Genomic DNA, 21,121 nt, shown 5'->3' with positions numbered 1-21,121 from the left:
GCAGATGTGGGTCGCAATAGTTGACATCGAGACCAGATTAGCGAAAACTCAGGCTATGGTCACACGTTGCTTTTTTGCTGCAGCCAAAAGCTGATCTCTTGGAAGTTAAAAAGGTGCGCTTCTGCTTGTTTTTGCTGCTTTTTTTGCTGCGTTTTTGCTGTTTTTTTCTTGTTACGTTTTTAAGGATCTACAGTTTTCATTCCATTCACAGTGCATTGTTACTCTTTTGCTCTTAAAAATAAAAATTTAACTTTTTATTATTTTTTTAGCATTTTGTAAATCCACCTTTGCCTTTAAACACTGTCATTGGTACCCTTTTGCTTGTCAGTGTTACAATTTTGAAGGGCATTGAATACCTTCCACATTGGTAGGACATTGTTTACTTTCAGACGTTAGTAGGGAAAAGAGTTGGTCAGGTATTGTTTACTTTAGATTTATGTTTTATTCTTGTGGAAGTCTAAAAAATAAATTTGTTTCACATGTTCCAGTGCCTTCATTTTTTCATCAAAAATGCTGCAAAAACTGATAGCAGCATTTTTGCACATACTCATTACTGTGTATGAGGGATGAAAAAACACTGAAAGAAGTTTTCCAATTCAGTCAGAAAAAAAGCTGTGTGTATATGAGATTTCTGAAATCTGATAGCTTTTGTTGGTACTGTAAAAAGCTTTTAATTTGCATAAAAATGCACCAAAAATCCAACAGGTGAACAGAGCCTTATAACTGGGACTGAATCTTTTTTTATATAGAGCACCTCGCTGTCTGGAGGGATAAGTTCATTACATCTGCCAGTCTATGTGATACAGGACAAAAAAAGTTATTATAGAGAAATAATTCTTTGTAGTTGTTCTCCACTATGGTCTTAAGATGAGCATAAAATCAGAGAACCCACTATACTAACTCAGAATTCCATTGGCAACATTGATACTTTATGTGTAATGCCATGATTTTCCACTTCAAAGACAATTGTCTTCATACACCAGCCTAGAAAACAGTTTGCACATGTTGGGGTATAGGGATACCCCATAGCAGTACCCCTTTGCAGCTGCTCTCGACTATGGCCTTGAGATGAGTATACAATCAGAGAATCCACTCTACTAACTCAGAATTCCCTTGGCAACATTGATACTTTATGTGTAATGCCATGATTTTCCACTGCAAAGACAATTGTCTTCTTCCACCAGCCTTGAAAATAGTTTCCATGTGTTGGGGTATAGGGATACCCCATAGCAATGCCCTTGAGTTTCTATTCATATTACCATTTAACAGATGCAAAATAGAAATTGTTGCCAATAAGTTTAATGTAAGAAAAAGACCTTAGTCTATTATTACTTCTGAATATAATTATTTTACATCTATACTAGGTATGGAGTATTCTTACTTACCCTCTACACCTTCCAGTTAGGTATAAAGGTATAGTGTCCCTGGTGTAGGACAGGAGACTGGTCACAGCTCCAGCTGGTAGTTAGAAGACTTGTTCTTACATTTAGCAAACAATGTCAATGAAGAAGTGTCTGATCCGGCACTGCCTTCCATCTGTTACCTTAGAATGAGCAATATTACCATCTCCTTTATGAAACAAGATGAAGTTCCGGCACCTTGCACATCTCAGAAGATGTTGTCTAATCAAGATTACATTACCAAAAATATATTTTTGCAGACGCTCTGTAGCAAAAAAGTACTATGGTGTTATCCTGGCAGGCCCTGACTTGATGTCACCACTTATTAAGATGCGAATTGTAATAAATCTATAATAAACCATGCTGCCTATGAAAATTGAAATGTATCAGTCCTATAGCGGGAACCTGATGTGCTTCTACACCTTTTATTTTCATTACGAGGACCATGTTCCGGGTATAAACTATAAAATATACACAGCAAGGAAAAGATTTGTGAACATAATATATTACATTTGTCCCCTAATGTTAATTCATCTATACCATGACTGTTTGTCGTTGACTGGTAACACACATCTCTGTTAAAACTAATAAGACGAATAGAAGCTTTATACGTTTCCATCCCTACTTTTGTTTCAAAAGTGACTTTCCAGCCAGCTGCATATAAAGCAGTGTTCAAAGTTTATTATTCACTAGATGGATTGATCACACCCAAGAGACATGGGATTGAAATCCATTATTATAGTCTATGGTGCTGAAATGTCTGCTTCTTTCTGCCAAGCTTCCCCAGGTTAAATGAAATGAGCCATTTTTCCATTCAGTCAGAGGTAAGAATTTCTATCAGGGATGTATCTCAAGCCGTAATGTTTAAATTGACCTTACAACACTTGGAAGGGGTACAGCAATTTCACCAAGTAATTTTAGCACCGTTTTCCTGCATCTTGGCCTAAAATAATTTAATGACTCTTCATCTTGAGCTGGTACAATAATCAGGGGACTAAGCTTGGTATTCATTGGGGTGATTTGCCATTTTGAGTTATTTTAGTGCTTTTCGAACCCTTGAAATAGATGGCTCTTGATTTCACCATTGAGAGAGTCAAATTGATTCTTGCACTCTGAACACTACAGATTTCCATGAGAAAATATATCAAAAATGAAAAAACATAAAATATAACTGGTCACCCTGGTACTATAGTTCTTTTTAACGCATTTTTTAATACAATTTTATTTTTTTTTGCATTGTGAAACTTCTTTTCATTACGTTTTCTCTATAAACTATAAAATAAATAACAGAAAGACTTCATTTACACATAATATGATTACAAATATAAATTCATTATTAAAAACTGTCATGAAACATTTTTTTGCATTTGTATTTACACCTGCATTGTGTCATTGTGTCTGGATTTTGTACATTAAAGGTTGTATTGGTTTAATTCTTTCATATTTGTAGTTATAAAGTCATTAGCATTTTGCACCATCTTGTAGCTACAAATATGAATGAATTGCAGGGCAAGCAAGGGATTAGCAGACCCACTGGGCAACAGCACACAGAAAACCCATAGGGGCTTGACTGCGGAACCACACCTGGTTTCCACCAGAGCCTCTAATGGCAAGGGTGTTACGCTACAGGTGCGAGACCGGGTGCCACTCGGGAAGACTGGTACTGTGATCGCTGGCCCCAGGGGTACGGGATAGACAGTCTCTGATGAAGAGTAACAGCAGCAGCAAATGTTTAGTTTTCGGCCGGGATGGATGCATGCGGTAGCAGCTATCGTGGTGGGTAAACGGCAGGACTGCTTGTGGCAGCAGAAGCAGAATTTCGGTGACTGCAGCAGTGGATCAACAGCACACTGAAACACAGAAACAGATCACCAGTGGAATATAGCACCACACATCAGCAGCTGAGACAGCAGCAACAGTGCTATAGGACCTGAGAACTAACAACGTATCTGACTCATGTCCCAGGCACTTCCCTTAAGGGGAAGGTGCCTTAAATACTTGCAGCTTCTCATCAAGCTGATAGGTCATTACTGGGTCAGGGCGCACTGGCCCTTTAAAAAAAGGGTCGTGTCCGCACGCGCACCTTTCGGGCAGTTCGAGGAGGCTTGTGAGGTGTGCCTCTGGGAGACCACAGCACGGGTTGGGGATGGGGCAGCCACAGCAGGGCGGCCAGACAGGTGAGAGAGCCGATGTCCCCGCCAGGGGACAGTGCAGGGATGCCGGTCTGGGCCTAACAGAATTTTTCTCAATCTTCAAGACTTCCATGTGGTAAATGGCTGCATATTAATTAATATGGATGTTATTCAGTAATTCTCCTGTATAGATATACTATTTTTATGACAAGCTCCATAGGAAAACTTTTTTTATAGATTTAACAGTACTTTATGTTGCAAATGGGAGTAACTAGAACTTCAAGTTATTTGGCTATTGCTTTACAAAATGTTTACCAGGTTATTTAACCAAATTCGGTTTATTAATAAAATTTACAAACTTTCTTCTGTTTGCAAAAGAAAATAGTCAAACAGGAACAATTTAAACAGCTCAATATAACTCATATAACAAGTGGTTTCTCCAAAATAAACACAAAATGCCACAATTATTGACTACTGCAGTATCACAATTATTCACTCCCTTCTTGACAAGCACTATTAGTACTTAGTAGTGCCCCTTTGGCTGTTATGACCTGCTGCAAACATGAGGCGTAGTTGGATACCAACTTCTGGGAGTGTTCCTGAAAAAATGTAGCCCATTCCTCATGAACATTGGCCCCTTGTTCACTAATATTCTTGAATTTGTGTGATGCCCTACCTTCTTCAAATTCCATCAAAGAATTTCTCAAGGGGATCATGCCACTGTGAGTGTGATGGCCACTTCAGAGTCTTCTAGGACTTTTTCGGAAACCAAGCCTTGGTGTACTTTGTGGTATGCTTGGGATCATCATCCTCGTGGAAGTTTCAATAACGTCCAAGCTCCAGGTTCTTCACAGAAGGCATGATATTTTTCTGCTAGGATTTCCTGACACTTGATTGGCCTCCACATGCTGCAGGTTTAGAGCAAAGCAACCATATAACATCATTGAGACACCGTCATGCTTCACTGCAGGGAGGATGCTCTTTTCAGCGTATTCTGCATTCTTTCTCCTCCTGACGTAGCATTAATTCATAGGCCCAAAAAGTTCCAGTTTTGTTTCATCTTCCCAAAGAACAGAATTCCAGAATTTTAATGGGTTATTAATATGGTTTTGTGTATTTTGAAGTTGACTTTTTTCTGCTTTTGAATCAATAAAGGTGAGTGTCTTGTGAATTGGAAATTACATCTTAAAGTGAAAATTGAAACCTCAGTGTCTGCTGCCACAAAATAATATTGCAGGTTTTTTTGCAGTCACTGGAGGGTTTTTGACCATCTCCATCCTCGTGAATATGAAGACATCTAATGATAGCTTTCTTTTCCTTCCACGCCCAGATAGTTTAGGCAGTGTTTATTAACTTTAACTACCAAACTTACAAAATTATCCATCTACCTAGGAAAATTCAAAAGCTTTGCTATCTTTTTGTACATTTTTCCTTGATTGTACAAGACAATGATCTCTTCTCTTAAATTTTTGGACCACTCTCTTGACATCACAGTAATATTAGTGAACTCTAGGCCATTTACTTAATCAGGAATGTTCTTCAAAAGCTGGTGTCTGGCTAGGCATCACATTTTTGGCAGGTTGTAACAGCCAAAGGTGCTCTACTAAATTATTATTATACATTGTTTATATAGCGCAGCATATTCTACAGCACTTTACAGAGAATATCATCACTGTCCCCATTGGAGCTCACAATCTAGATTCCCTATAAGTATCTCTTTGGAGTGTGGGAGGAAACCGGAGAACCTGGAGGAAACCCATGGAAACACGGGGAGAACATACAAACTACTTGCAGATGTTGTCATTGGTGGGATTTGAACCCAGGACCCCAGCGCTGCAAAGCAACAGTATTGCCCATAAATGCCTAAGACACTTGTTATGAAGGGGTTGAATAACTGAAGCTGCAGTAGTCAATAAAAGTTAAATTTTGTGTTGAATTTGGAGAAACCAATTGCTATTTTAGTTGTGTTGAGCTGTTAAATTGTTCTTATTAGTTTATAGTAAACGACGGAAAGTTATAAAGTTTTCTAATAAACTAAATGTACAATGCGGTTGAATGATTAGATTATGACTGTATAATTGGAATTGGTAAAATACAAAAGAAAAGAGAAAAGAAGAAGGGATAGGGTGAGCTCCAGATAGGGATTGGTAAAGTGTGTACAACGTGCTTGTGCGGTAGTTACTGGGTATATACAGAGGCATACCTCACACAATTCATGGGGGGAGAGTAGAATGCTTTGTTGTCCCTCTGAAATTCTGATCACCTTAAGAAATGGTCTCCCTGGGACCTGGTCTGCACCAACTTCATCCAGAAAATGGTGAAGGATCCAAACATTTATTGGATACAATAATTGTTAAACAGATACATTAAAAAAGCCTTGTATGTGTTTATGGGGACAAAAAAATCATCTTATTTAAGAGTTAGACCATATGGCACAAACAACTCCTAGTCAAATGAGTTATTGGTGAGGGTAAACAATGTTTTTGCAAGTAAGGCGCCAAAAGCAAAAGCGACATCACGTCAGAAATACTCTGAGGAACACACAATGCAATTTGCCATATTCCCTGGTATGACTAAAAAGGGGACTATATACAAAAATATATTTCATTTGAAGCTATTCCTTGGTGGAATGTATCCATAGCCATATGCATATTTCAGAGACTCTTTGGTGCTTTTTGTCATTGGAATGCAAAACGCACCTTACTCTGCTCTGAAAACAGAAGTTGCGTTGTTTTGAACGCTACTGTAGAACGAGAAGTCTGCTTTCCAAGAACTATAATTAGGCAGCAGATGGTCGGAATCAAATGTTTCAACTTGATATCCAGTTGTATTTTGTGGATGAAAGGTGTCAACTGATGCGACACACCCAGTGGGCTATTTTTATTTCGTACTAATATTGATCCTCTCACTATAAATATTTTCAGATATCTGGCACATTTGGAGAAATACAAAAAGGTGCAGGGATCAATTTTTGTTCCAATTTTATGCATTGAACTATTGCTTTATGTTATCACATGATTAGAGGTGTAGCTAGGGGTTCAGTTCAAGGCAGGCAAATCATCTGAGTGGCCCCTAACCAGGTAACCCTGATTACAACTAAGGTGGAACTAGCATAGATATAGGGGAACCTCAGCAGATGACCGGGCTATTACTGACTCACTATACATAGATTAGCACTGATAATACCGCCATGTGATGACCAGATAGTGATAGATACCAGTCCTACAGAACACATAAGAGATTACAGTGCAGTTATTTCTGATGGAGTCGCTTTCTTCCATCTTTTCCATCTGTCCCAGACCAACATAACTTTTCTCCACTGTATAATGTCTGTCAGTAGCCCCCTACTGTATGACAGCCCTCAGCAGCCCATCCACTGTATGGATGGCCCCAACTATTTCCCTCGCATTGTAATACTGCCTTGAGTATTGCCCCCACATTGTATGATGGACCCCAGTATTCCCACCTCACTATAAAATGGCCCCCAGTATTTCTCCCACACTGTTATATGGCCCCCAGTATTTCCCCCACACTATATTATGGTCCCCAATATTTCCCCCACACTGTGTTATGACCCCCAGTATTTCCCCCACACTTTAATGTGGTCCCCAATATTTCCCCCACACTCTGTTTTGGCCCCCAGTATCTCCCCACACTATAATATGGCTTCTGGTATTTCCTCCAAACTGTAATATGGCCCCCAGTATATCTCCCAGCTGTAATAAGGCCCCCACTATTCCCCCACACAGTAATATGGCCCCCATTATTTCCCCCACAAGCAAAAAATAAAAACATCTTACACTAACCTACCCATGGATCCTCAGGAGTCCGCTGGTAGACAGGATCAATGCATGGGAGGACCAATCTGGTGATGACATTGTGATGGGGCACGCAGAGTCCCAGTGTGGTGATATCATCTTGCCACCCCATGCCTCATATGGGATTTTCCCTGCTATTCTGTAGATAACAGACCTAAGTCAACCCATAGTCTACAGAATGGAGAGTGGTAGTGAAGGGAGATCATACCTCCCTGCTCTTCTGCAAAGTTTAACTGTATCAGTGCTCTGTGCTTGCCAATACAGTTTACAGTAGCGGTAGCTCTGGGTAGGCCTCTGTTATAACGGGGCCCGGTGGGACTGCCTACTCCCCCCCCTCAACCCACAGTGGCTATGCCACTGTATATGTTGGAAAACTGAATATTCCATGCACAAATGACATTGTATCATTGGTCCATTGAACAGTAAATACACACATACAGTATATAACTGTTAACAAACTCACACTGAGAATTTAGAAGAAGTACAATTGCAAATAACAGAGTAAAAAGATTGAAAAGTTTTATCATGTTATTTTTCTGGTAACTAAGCACCAAAACATTTTCTCAGAATTAATTTGTTATTAAATAAAATGTAAAAGTGATTTTCTATACTTAACATATTGCAATGTACTTTTTATCAAAGTGTTCTTGGCTGATGAGTAATTATGTTTAACTCTCTGCGTAGGTAAACTTCATGAACCAGACACTAACTGAAATTAGTGAATTCTCCCTGTGTATTAGTCCAATTACAACTAATGTACCAAGACCATAGATTAGCATAGAACTTTTCCACCAAGGGAGAGCGGAAGATATGGCCAGACATATACTTTTCTAACTGATCCATCTTTGCCCCAATGGCCTATTTTATTGAACAATGGATTGTTTGCCCTACACTCCTCTCCTATTAAAGAAAAACCTTGGTGTTTTTTACCCTTAGGCTACTATGTGTAAAGAATGTATCTATTTAATACATATACAGTATATCACAAGAGTGAGTACACCCCTCACATTTTTGTGAATATTTTATTACATATTATCATGCAACAACACGGAAGATATGACACTTTGATACAATGTAAGTAGTCAGTGTACAGCTTGTATAACAGTGTAAATTTGGTGCCCTCTAAAAAACTCAATACACAGCCATTAATATAATGGGTTAACATAACCAACAAACACAGGCTAGGCCGTGCCATAGTGACTGTATGGGAAAGCCATATACAAAGAAATACAAGAGAAAAACAAAGAAAAACCTGTACAACGACTTAGTCGTTGTACAGGTTTTTCTTTGTTTTTTTTCACACAGCCATTAATGTCAAAACCGCTGGCAACACAAGTGACTTCACCCCTAAGTGAAAATGGCCAAATTGTGCCCAAAGTGTCAATGCTTTGTTGGCCACCATTATTTTCAAGCACTGCCTAAACTGGATCCTCTTCCATCCTCCATGATGACATCATGGAGCTGGTGGATGTTAGAGATCTTGTGCTCCTCCACCTTCCACCTGAGGGTGTCTCACAGATTCTCAATAGGGTTTAGATCTGAAGACATGCTTGGCCAGTCCAGTACAGTTCCCCTCAGTTTCTTTCCCAAGGCAGTGATCGATGTAAAGCTGTGTTTAAGGTTGTTATCATGTTTGAATACTGCCGTGCAACCCAGCATATCACAGAACATGTTGGCATTCATGGTTCTCTCAATGAACTGTAGCTTCCCACAGTCGGCAGCACTCATGCAGCCTCAAACCATGACACTCCACCAAGATGACTGTAGGAAGACACACTTGTCTCTACTCCTAACCTGGTTGCCGTCACACACGCTTGTCATCATCTAAACCAAATAAGTTTATCTTGGTCCTATCAGACCACAGGACATGGTTCCAGTAATCCATGTCCTTAGTCTCCTTGTCTTCAGTAAACTGCTTGTGGTCTTTCTTGTGCATAATCTTTAGAAGATTCTTCCTGCAGGGACGACAGCCATGTAGACTAATTTTATGCCATGTACGGCATATGGTCTGAGCACTGGCAGGCTGACCCCCACCCCATTAAATTTAACAGCAATGTTGGCCGCACTCATACGTCTATTTTGAAAAGACAACCACTGGATATGACGCTGAGCATGTGCACTTATCTTCTTTAGTCAACCATGACGAAATCTGTTCTAATTGGATCCTATTTTATTAAATCGTTGTATGGTCTTGGACACCATGCTGCAGCTCAGTTTCAGGGTGTTGGCAATCTTCTTATAGCCCAGGCCATCTTTATTTAGAGCAGCAATTCTTTTTTGACAGATCCTCAAGGAATTCTTAGCAATGAGGTGTCATGTTGAACTTCCAGTGACCATTATGAGAGCGTATGAGCGATACCATCAAATTTAGCACATCTGCGCCCCATTCACACCTGAGACCTTCCAATACTAAATAGTAATAAATTATATATATATATATATATATATATATATATATATATATATATAAAAGAAAAATATTGGTATTCAATGTTCTATGACTAAATCCCAACACAATTTTTGGAACAAGCAAGTGAAAGCATTATTTTGTATACTTGACAGCATTTTAGGCATTGCAGTGGCAAAATAGGGAATTTTGTTCTTAAAACATATAGCTTTCATTTCATTTGTAAGTTTTTGTTTATTTTTAAATTTGAATAACATGTTGTCTCCATGGTAAGAATATCTACTAATTTAGAATGTGTACATGATAATATATCTCAATGTCCCTTGCCTCGTTCTTGCTTTCTATGACTCTACATTGTTTGTGCACATTGGCTAATCCTATATCTAATTTGTATGAAAGTATCATGTAACCTGGATCAGTTTAGCTTGTCACCTCTTATTTCTTGGCAAGTCTGTGCAGCAGACAGGGAAATAGCGGCGTATTTTGATGTGAATTCCATATGACACATCTAGATCTTCTCTTCTCTAATAGCCCAGGAGAGTTAATTCACAACCATTCTTCTCCATTACTACTTTAAAGAGGCCTTTCTAAATTTTAGTAATCTTTGCTGACCTTTGCAGGTGACTACCTGAAATTGATTTTTACACAGTGTCACCTGAGTTGTAATTGGATTAGACTTGCATATGTGTTGAGTTAGGACCTGTATTCATCCCACCCACCTAAGGACAAGGAACAACACAGATGGCACAAAAATGCGTGGCACTGGCAAACAATAAATATGCTAAATATGTTAAAATTGGAGAACCTTGTTCTACTTAATCCCTCTAGTTTGGTGTTCTGTAAACGGTCACATTCAGGCTAACTACAATTATTATGTTCAGCAATGATTTAATGGCTTACTCTGTGTCCTCCACCTAAATCACTGTAAGATTGTTACGTCACCACCGAAATCCGCTCCATCGACTTCTACTCCGATTGCCAGGCGACGCCGTGTTCTTGCCATGGATAGTGCTGGTGATGGGAGAGGAGTCGATGCCAGCATCGCCGGTGGGCGCAGACTCCGCTCATCCACTGGTCTGGGTTTCCTGGGGATCTGCAGTGCCACTGGCTGACTGTAGGTGGCGGGTATCTCCCAGCTGAAGTACCATCATTCAGCTACAGCCTATGGGAAGACACCACACCCTTTTTAATGCCCCTCCTGTCTACTGACCTCTGCCAGAGGTAGTTCTGAAAATTCTGACTCTTGTTCTGTCCTGTTCTGTGATTTTGTGTGCTAATTACCGCTTGTTTCCTGACTACCCTCCTGCCTGCTGTTTTTGTACCTCGCTACCCGATCCGGTTTTGACCTCTGCTTGTTTCTGATTATGTCCTTGCCTGCCGATTCTGTCCCTGTTCCGCAATTCCTGGTTTGACCTTGCCTGACAATTACTCTCTCAGCCTTCCACAGGTAGGGCCCTGGGCCCTGTGTAATTCCAAATCCCTGTATAGGGGTTAATGGGTTTCAGGTTTCTGGGGGTCCTGCTTAGTGAGTGGCTTCCCTCTAGCCTGTCCATTACAGCCCGTCTGAGTCTGTGGATCTAGGCAGGCGTTACAAAGATGTGATTCAGTTGTGCCCCTGATGAAGTGTTCATTACAGTGAAACAGTGTTCAAATGGATATTGTTTGCTCTCCTATGAAGCGGTCTTTGTCTTTTCACAAGAGCATAGCTGGACACTGCTACAAAGGAGCTTAAACGGAGTCCTGCTGAACTCAGTTTGTCTTATTGTAATGAATGTCTTCATCAGGGGCACATCTGAATCTTGATTTTTGGGGATTAACAAAAGCCAAACCACTGCTAAACTCAGTATATATCTAGGCAAAGGTGCACAACAGAAATCTATTGACAGAAAGGTGCGTGTTTGCTGAAAGTTTTACCTTCTAAATAAATAATTCAGCTTCAGTATACTAAATTGCTTTTTAATGTGAAATTTTAGTTTATTTTGAATAATTACGTTAATTGATATTACAACAAAAAAATAATTTACAAAGTTTGTAAAGCTCAGATATAGAGAAGAAAACAACTGTGTAGTAATCAGAGTCATTGAACATAATAATGCCAGTGATTTTGTATGTCTGATTGGCTGAAATTCAGAGGCTCATAAATTTAATGTACAAAAGAGTAGTTTTTTTTCCATGTTAAATATTCCCTAAAGTGTTTTGATTACACAAGCCATAAATGATTGAAAAGTTTAAAATCAGTCTGACTTTACAACGGCTGTCCACAATTACAACTTGTACTTGTACCATTGAGTATCAGAGCTTAATTTAACTAGATTTAACTTTTAACCATTTGAACTCCGCATTTATTTATAATCCAGCTTGACGAAACAGAAACCCAGTTGAACTGCCAGTTGTCTCTTATTTACTACATTAAGACATAATAAAAATCATAAAAGGGGTTATCCAGGACTTTGGCTATTTTTTTATGGGTTTAAAGGTTAGGGTTTCCCATAGTTAGGAAGCGGAGAGCGGCTGTCAATCCACATGACATCAGTAGAGATGCCCCGTCAACAGAGCAGAGTGGAAAAGAAGAAGCTTCTATGCCGATGTGGCACCACTGCAAGGTGCTGAAACAGCAACAGGAGTGGTTTGTGACCGCTCCAAGCTGGTAGAGATCATCTTTGGATAAGACAGACAGGTAGTTAGCAACTACATGCTTTTAAGTTCTTATCCCCATTTGTAAAAAAATAATCAAAGTCCCAGATACCCTTTTACTTGTGTTGTCCACAACTAGGACAAACCCTTATGTTTCCACATTTTTCCCGAAGGTAAAATAAAAAAGCCTGTATTCACCTCCCATGCTGGCAACATTTTAGCGATGTCATTGCTTGTGGTCCCAGAGCTCACGTGACGTTGAGTCCCAAATTCAATAACTGTTGGGTTCTGTCTCTCTGCTTTCGGACGTAAGAGCAATCAACAGGAAGTGATTGGCAGTGGTATTATCCAGGTGTTTTCAACCAATTCACCATTTGAGACATTTCAAATTGTTACAGATTTTTTTTTCACAATTGCACTCCTGTAGCCTAGTGCCCTAGTGGAGTACAAAATGTGACTAACATGCAACATTTTATTGTAGATTGAAAGAATCATAAAGGGTAAGAATGTTTTGAACTGTTGACTTTCAGGCTCCATATCTCACCATCCTCTACAGCAGTGTTTCTCAACTCAAGTCCTAAGTGGGCTTCACACGGTACGATCTATCGTGCGATTGCACGAGCCATCGAACCCTCCCCAGTTGTTTGTGCGTCACGGGCAAATCGCTGCACGTGGCGCACAAAGTCGTTAAATCGCTGTCACGCGTACTTACCTTCCAAACGACCTCGCTGTGGGTGGCGAACATCCTCTTCCTGAAGGGGGAGGGACGTTCGGTGTCAGAGCGACGTCACACAGCCGCTGGCTAATAGAAGCAGAGGGGCGGAGATGAGCGGGACGTAAACATCCCGCCCACCTCCTTCCTTCCGCATAGCCGGCGAGTGCCGTGGGACGCAGGTAAGCTGTGTTCATCGTTCCCGTGGTGTCACACGGCGTGACGTGTGCTGCCACGGGAACGATGAACAACCTGCGCTATTAAGAATAAACAATTTTTTAAAAATAGGCGAGTACACGATCGACGATATTTTACCGATTTGTGATCGCACGTAGGTGTCACATGAGACGACATCGTGAACGATGTCGGATGTGCGTCACGAAAACCGTGACCCCGACGATGCATCGCATGATAGATCGTCTCGTGTGACGCCCGCACTAGACCCACCAACAGATCATGTTTTCAGGTTTTCCTCAATCAGGTTTTCAGGCTTTCATTAATGTTGGACAGGTGATGGAATTATTCCCTGTCTAATATTGAGGAAAACCTGAAAACATGATCTGTTGATGGGTCTTGAGGATTGGAGTTGAGAAACACTGCTCTACAGCATCGAATGTGAGACGACCTTCATTTTATAGACAATGATGATCCAGATGACAGAGTGTAGAATTTCCTTGATTTGCCAAAATCGATTCTCTGCAGATTCGATTATCTCTAAAACCCATTGCTAGTGATGTGGAAATATTGGACCAGATGCTATAAAATCGTCACATTCCACCCTCTTACAAGACAATCTACTTATTATGGCGTATATTTAACCAATTACTTTCCATATGTATGATAAAAATTATCTTCAACGGTTGTTTATTTTCCTTCTTACCAAATAATATTTCTTATTTCTTGTGGGATTACTCTTTCCAAGCATATTCCTTTCTTGCCAATGCTTAGGAATCAGTAGCAGACGCGACAGCGAGCATTGTATCATTTTGTGGGAATTCAGGCTGTTATATTACATGACCTGAGCTGAACTTTTTCCACTGAGATGATCTCGTCGTCCCCCCACTTTGTATAAGTATTGTTATAAGAAAAGACACATCTACATTTGTTCAATTTAGTCTCTAGTGTTTCTTAGTGGCAGCACAAAATGCTCTCTGGGAAATGCTTGTTAGAGGAAAGGATAGCGGCTGGAAATGACATAATTTGTCTCCTATAAATTGCCCGTTAGCTCTGCACCATTCAATTTAGAAATAATATTTAGTCTGACAATTGAGATAGGAAGCTCCAGAACATCATGCAATGGCGGACGCTCAGTTTCCTTTCCGCTGTTGTTTACCCAGTAATTACCTGCGGGCAGCTACTTAGCGAGAATGCAGCCCTAAAGAGCACATCATAGGTCAGAAAAGTCGCTATTTTTGCTCGTAAGGCCACCAAGGCTGCAGATGAATAGACTGTATTTTATTTTTTGCTAATTCCATACATCCATTCCATACAGATAGCGTGTGACGTCAATCCGCCAACGATGAATGCCTTTTCAAGTTCCTTTTGCGCAAACTGCTGGGATCTGACCCTCCACTGCTGTGTTCCGCTTAGCAATCACTTCCTCACCCACTGAGCGTAAAAATAAACCCCTTATTTCTGCTAGAACAACATAATAAATACAATATTCCCTCCATTTTATAACCCGTTTTTTTTTTAACTCCACAAACTCCGGAAAAACACATAAATGAGCATTACGAGTTTGCAGCTGCTCCACACTCCTACTGTAACGTATTCTTGTCTTGTCAATGCCAGGCCAAGCGGGGAGTTGGTGGAACAATAATGGTCTAATGGGGAAATGCCAGGCAGGAGCCATTGACACAATAACAGTGCGGAGAGAAAAGCTTTAATTAACAAGAAGGCATAAAAAAAAGAGCGGGGAACATTTTATCTAGAGAGACAGAACGGGTAATACGAAGCACATTCAACAATGTATATGCAGACTTTGGGGAGCTGAATTTATCATATATTTGTTTTATATACTAAAAACTACTTGGAAAGCAGCATATAGTTTATTTTGATAGCAACTGAAATAATTAACTTTCATATATGGAAAATGTGGTGGGGAGAGAGTACAGAAAAAAAGTATTAAGTGTTCACTTTAGGATAAAGCCATGCAAATTAAAAGAAGTTGTCCGGGACTTAAAAATTGATGGCCTAGCAGCCGACACTGTCCTGTCCTCTCCTGTCCTCTCAGGATGTCATTACAGCTTCAGGCATATACAATAGATGTGTATTATCACCGGAATGGAGTTTGCAATCTTATACGCATGGGGGTAAGCCTCACCTCACATCAGCGGTATTTTGCCGCAAAACCAGATCCGTTACAAATGCGTTTGAGTTCCATTTATTTCCAATGGAATCGCGGTAAGGCTATGTGCGCACGTTGCGTACTGTCCCTGCAGAAATTTCTGCAGCGATTTGAACAGCACACGTGCGCTTCAAATCGCTGCAGAAAGAGTCCGTAGTGAAGAAAAACAAAAGCCGATTCCATGCGCTCTGACTGCAGCCCCTGCCATAGACAGAGCGGGGGCTGCAGGCAAAGCGCACGAAAGAAGTGACATGTCACTTCTTAGAACGCGCGCTTCGGGCAGCAGCCAAAGCGCTGCACTCTAAGACGCCACGTGCACACGGCTCCTGCATAATCTTCATAGATTATGCTGGGGACGCAGGACGCATGCAGTTACGCTGCGCTACAAAGCGCAGTGTAACTGCATGTAATTACACAATGTGCGCACATAGCCTAAGATGTGGTCACATGCAATTGTGTATGACTCACGCAACCGCATTTGACCGCATCTTGCCGTGATTCCATTGGAAATGAATGCAACTGAAACGCATTTATAATGGATCTGGTTTTGCAGCAAAATACCTAAGCTCATCCAGAGACGTTGGGAGTTTAGTATCATATACAGGTAGTTAGATATATTTGCATAATTACGAAACACTGTAGCTATCACATTTTTCATGGTCTTTATCACTTCTTAATGTATTCAGCAAGTTGTTAAGCAGATTAAAATATGTGTGGCGCAAATGATGTGTCACTGTGTGTTATGGGTGTTTTATTTTATTTTTTTTTTTTTTCAAAAGTTCCATAACTGTACTTTATTTGAAGTGTGATGTATATAGCTAGATAGACAGATTGATAATCAGCGAGTGAAATAAGTATTGAAAGAGTCACCAATTTTAACCCCTTCACCCCCGGGCAATTTTCCGTTTGTTTTTCTTTTTGCTCCCGCTATTCCGAGAGCTGTAACTTTTTTGCGGGACAAGTTGTACTTTTAAATGAAACTGTGAGTTTCACCATATAGTGTACTGGAAAACAGCAAAAAAATTCCAAGTGCGGAAAAATTGAAAAAAATAAGTGCGATTGCACAATGTTTTTTTGGGATAATTTATTCATTATGTTCACTATATGGTAAAACTGATGTGTTGGTGTAATGCCACAGGTTGGTACGAGTTTGTAGACACCAAACATTTATAGGTTTACTTTAATCTAAGGGGTTAAAAAAAATTCACAAGATTGTCCAAAAAAAGTGGCATCCTTTTTTCGCCATTTTCTGAAACCCATCTCATTTTTCGGGATCTGGGGCTCAGTGATGGCTTATTTTTTGGGTCTTGAGCTGACATTTTTAACGGTAGCATTCTTGCGGAGATGCTAATTTTTGATTGCTTGTAATTGCATTTTGCAGAAAATGTGCAGCGACGAAAAAACACATAATTTTGCTGTTTGGAATTTTTTTGCCGCTACACTGTTTACCAATCAGATTAATTGATTTTATATTTTGATAAATCGAGCATTCCTGAACGCGGCAATACCAAATATGTGTATACATATTTTTTTTAACCTTTTAATTTTCAATGGGGCGAATGAGGGGTGATTTGAACATTCAGGTTTTTTAATTTTTATTTTTTAAAACTTTTTTTAACTTTTTTTTTGTTGTTTTTTTTCATTTTTCTAGTCCCCTTAGGGGGTTATAAGGATCAGCAGTCTGATCGCTTGTGCATTTCTGTAGATGACAGCTGCACAGCTCTGATCTGCTGAAATTCTGCTTTCTTCTTACAGCCGTCACTCTCCTTGCAGTAAGAGGAAGTGAGTCATGATAGCTACAGGAGTCATCACATGACCCTGTGCTGCCATGGCAACCATCGGCTCCACGTGATCATGCTATGTGACTTTCGATGGTGGCGAGTGATTGCTTACTACGGCGGGCATTTACATAGCGCTGTCACATTTTGACAGTGCGATCTAAGGGGTTAACAGGCACGAGTGGATCGTGGATCCACCCACGCCTTGCGAGGCATTCATGTCAGGTGTTCAAATCAGCTGACATGTGCAAGACTCCCCGCTGACTGCTCCAGCAGTTGGTGGTGATTACCCTGACACGATCCATGGCGTACTCAGTACGTCATGTTTTGTGAAGAGGGTAAGTACATATATTTCTAAAGATGTAACAACCCATCCAATCCATATACGCAATAAAGTAAACCCATAGATGTCAATAAATTAAGTTATGTGTAATAATGAGAAATTATATAGGGAAAAAGTAAGAAAGAGAGGTGCAAAAAACCATGGAAAGTCTTGACACCTATCAGTAGTTTATCTATCAGTAATTAGAAAGCAATCCTGCCACTTAGTGAAAAATAATATCAGCTGGATGGCCTATAAAAAGGTGCCTCATTACTAATGTTCCACACAAGAAACATCTCATGATGGGCAAAAACCAGTGAGCTGTCTCAAGACCATCACAAACCTATTGTTGCAAAACTAATGGCATTCGGTACAGAAATGTTTTTTTAAACTAATGAGGGCTCCAGTGAGCACTGTTGTGGTCATAATTCGGAAGTTTTAAAGAACAATTATTTCACCATAACCTAAACACGACCAGGTGCTCCCCGCAATATTTCAGACAGAGGAGTGAAAATAATTATCAGAATTGTTGTCCAACAGCCAAGAACCATCTGTTGAGAGCTACAGAATGACCTGGAATCCAATCCACAGGTACAATTGTTTCAAAGAAAACAATAAGTAATGCACTCAACCACCATGGCTTGTATGCACGCTCATCACACAAGACTCCATTCCTGAACAAAAAGCATGTTCAAAGTTTGTTCAAAAATCCGACTGCGGTATCCCCGTCAGTTAATAATAAGTTGATTCAATGCTACATTGTCCACCAGGCATACCTTACTCCAACTCGATTATTTAGTATGGGCCGTTCTCGTACATCGGAGTGCCCGAGGTGTCATCTCTCAGGTGCAAATTTCATACATATGATTTGGAGCTGTCCCAATATATCTTCGTACTGGCGGGGAGTGATATCTCTGCTGACATCGATTGTGTCGATTCCTGTTTTGTGTGACCCTTTGATATGCCTGTTTGGGGTGGTGGAGGAAGAGTCCTGGGATCATTACATGACAATATTCCTCAGAGAGGAATTGTTTCTGGCTAGGAAATTAATAGCTCTGAGGTGGATGGGAGATTCGAATCCAACTGTGCGGTCCTGGGTTAAACTAGTCAATGCAACCATAATCTATGAGCGGTTGGTATATTATAATAGAGAGTGCCCGGGAAAATTTAACAAAATCTGGGGTTTGTGGAATTCTTCGCCAGACACACTTGCGGAGGTTTGAGGGAGATTATGCGGATAATGGTGGTTCCCGTTAGACGTTGGGATATGAAGCACTGTCCAATGGTATATTGAGATATAATAGTGCAATGTGGCTGTTGTTGTTCTTTCTTTCTTCCTTTTTCTCTTCCTCTTTCTATCTTGTTTTCAAAATATGGTAATGCTGATAGTTACAGCTTTTCTTATGCTCAATGTAAAATTGGATATATCTGCAAATGATAAGAAGTATGGATAATAACATTGTTCTATCTTAACTGCTAAAGATATTATGGACTTTATATGACTGTTCATTGTTATATTCAAATATTACTATCTATATACTGAGCTATCTTTATATGGCAAATGTCAGTTGTACCATGTTTGAAATTGTTAATAAAACGAAGTTAAAAAAAAAGTTTGTTCAAAAACATTTAGACAAACATGTGAACTCCTGGGTGAATATAGTCTGGTCAGATGAGACCAAAATTGAACTCTTTCGATGCCATAATACACACCATGTTTGGAGGCTAAAATGCACTGCATATCAGTCCAAAATACCATACCAACAGTGAAGTTTGGTGGTGGGAACATCATGATGCGGGGCTGTTTTTAGCTTACTGCAATGGCAAACTTCATATAATTGAAGAGGGATGAATGGACAAATGTACCGAGACATTTTTGATAAAAATCTGCTGCCATCTACCAGGATGATAAAGGTGAAACAAGGGGGGATATTTTAGCAAGACAATGATCCCAGACACACAGCCAAGGAAACTCAATTTGTTTCAGTGAAAGAAAATAAAGCTGCTAGAATGGCCCAGCCAATCATCTGACCTGAATCCAATAGAAAATCTATGGAAGAAATTAAAGCTGAGGTGAAACAAGGAGGCCATGGGACCTTCAGGATTTGAAAATGGTTTGACCAGATTATCATGTGTGCCAGGGAAAATATCATTGGGTATGTGTGTGCTTGGGAAAGGTTCACAGTTCAGAATCAAAACATTGCCACTGCCACTATGGGCTAATAAACCACTGTGGATTTTTTTGTCATACTGCTCAGTGTTCTGCCTCCAATTATTATTTTCTATCTGAATGGTTTGGGGTTCTTGACAGGGAGGCTTTGCACCCACTTTACCCTGGTGTTGCTCCTACGTTTTATATTTTTATTCTCACACACACACACACACACACACACACACACACACACACACAAACACACATACAGTGCCTACAAGTAGTATTCAACCCCCTGCAGATTTAGCAGGTTTGATAAGATGCAAATAAGTTAGAGCCTGCAAACTTCAAACAAGAGCAGGATTTATTAACAGATGCATAAATCTTACAAACCAACAAGTTATGTTGCTCAGTTAAATTTTAATAAATTTTCAACATAAAAGTGTGGGTCAATTATTATTCAACTCCTAGGTTTAATATTTTGTGGAATAACCCTTGTTTGCAATTACAGCTAATAATCATCTTTTATAAGACCTGATCAGGCCGACACAGGTCTCTGGAGTTATCTTGGCCCACTCCTCCATGCAGATCTTCTCCAAGTTATCTAGGTTCTTTGGGTGTCTCATGTGGACTTTAATCTTGAGCTCCTTCCACAAGTTTTCAATTGGGTTAAGGTCAGGAGACTGACTAGGCCACTGCAACACCTTGATTTTTTCCCTCTTGAACCAGGCCTTGGTTGTCTTGGCTGTGTGCTTTGGGTCGTTGTCTTGTAGGAAGATGAAATGACAACCCATCTTAAGATCCTTGATGGAGGAGTGGAGGTTCTTGGCCAAAATCTCCAGGTAGGCCGTGCTATCCATCTTCCCATGGATGCGGACCAGATGGCCAGGCCCCTTGGCTGAGAAACAGCCCCACAGCATGATGCTGCCACCACCATGCTTGACTGTAGGGATGGTATTCTTGGGGTCGTATGCAGTGCCATCTAGTCTCCAAACGTCACGTGTGTGGTTGGCACCAAAGATCTGGATCTTGGTCTCATCAGACCAGAGAACCTTGAACCAGTCTGTCTCAGAGTCCTCCAAGTGATCATGAGCAAACTGTAGACGAGCCTTGACATGACGCTTTGAAAGTAAAGGTACCTTACGGGCTCGTCTGGAACGGAGACCATTGCGGTGGAGTACATTACTTATGGTATTGACTGAAACCAATGTCCCCACTGCCATGAGATCTTCCCGGAGCTCCTTCCTTCTTGTCCTTGGGTTAGCCTAGACTCTTTGGACAAGCCTGGCCTCGGCACGGGTGGAAACTTTCAAAGGCTGTCCAGGCCGTGGAAGGCTAACAGTAGTTCCATAAGCCTTCCACTTCCGGATGATGCTCCCAACAGTGGAGACAGGTAGTTCCAACTCCTTGGAAAGGGTT

General features: G+C 40.4%; 1 protein-coding gene across 1 annotated transcript in view; it reads left to right on the top strand.

Moving 5' to 3' along the window:
• The window catches only part of PTPRN2 (protein tyrosine phosphatase receptor type N2), a 1,389,072-nt gene that overhangs the window by 522,503 nt on the left and 845,448 nt on the right, over nt 1–21,121 (top strand). The window lies entirely within an intron of this gene.

Source organism: Anomaloglossus baeobatrachus, chromosome 6 (assembly GCF_048569485.1).
Source record: "Anomaloglossus baeobatrachus isolate aAnoBae1 chromosome 6, aAnoBae1.hap1, whole genome shotgun sequence".
NCBI classification, from domain to species: Eukaryota; Metazoa; Chordata; class Amphibia; order Anura; family Aromobatidae; genus Anomaloglossus; species Anomaloglossus baeobatrachus.
The sequence above is the reverse complement of the archived record's forward strand: the minus strand, read 5'-3'. Positions and strand labels throughout refer to the sequence as shown.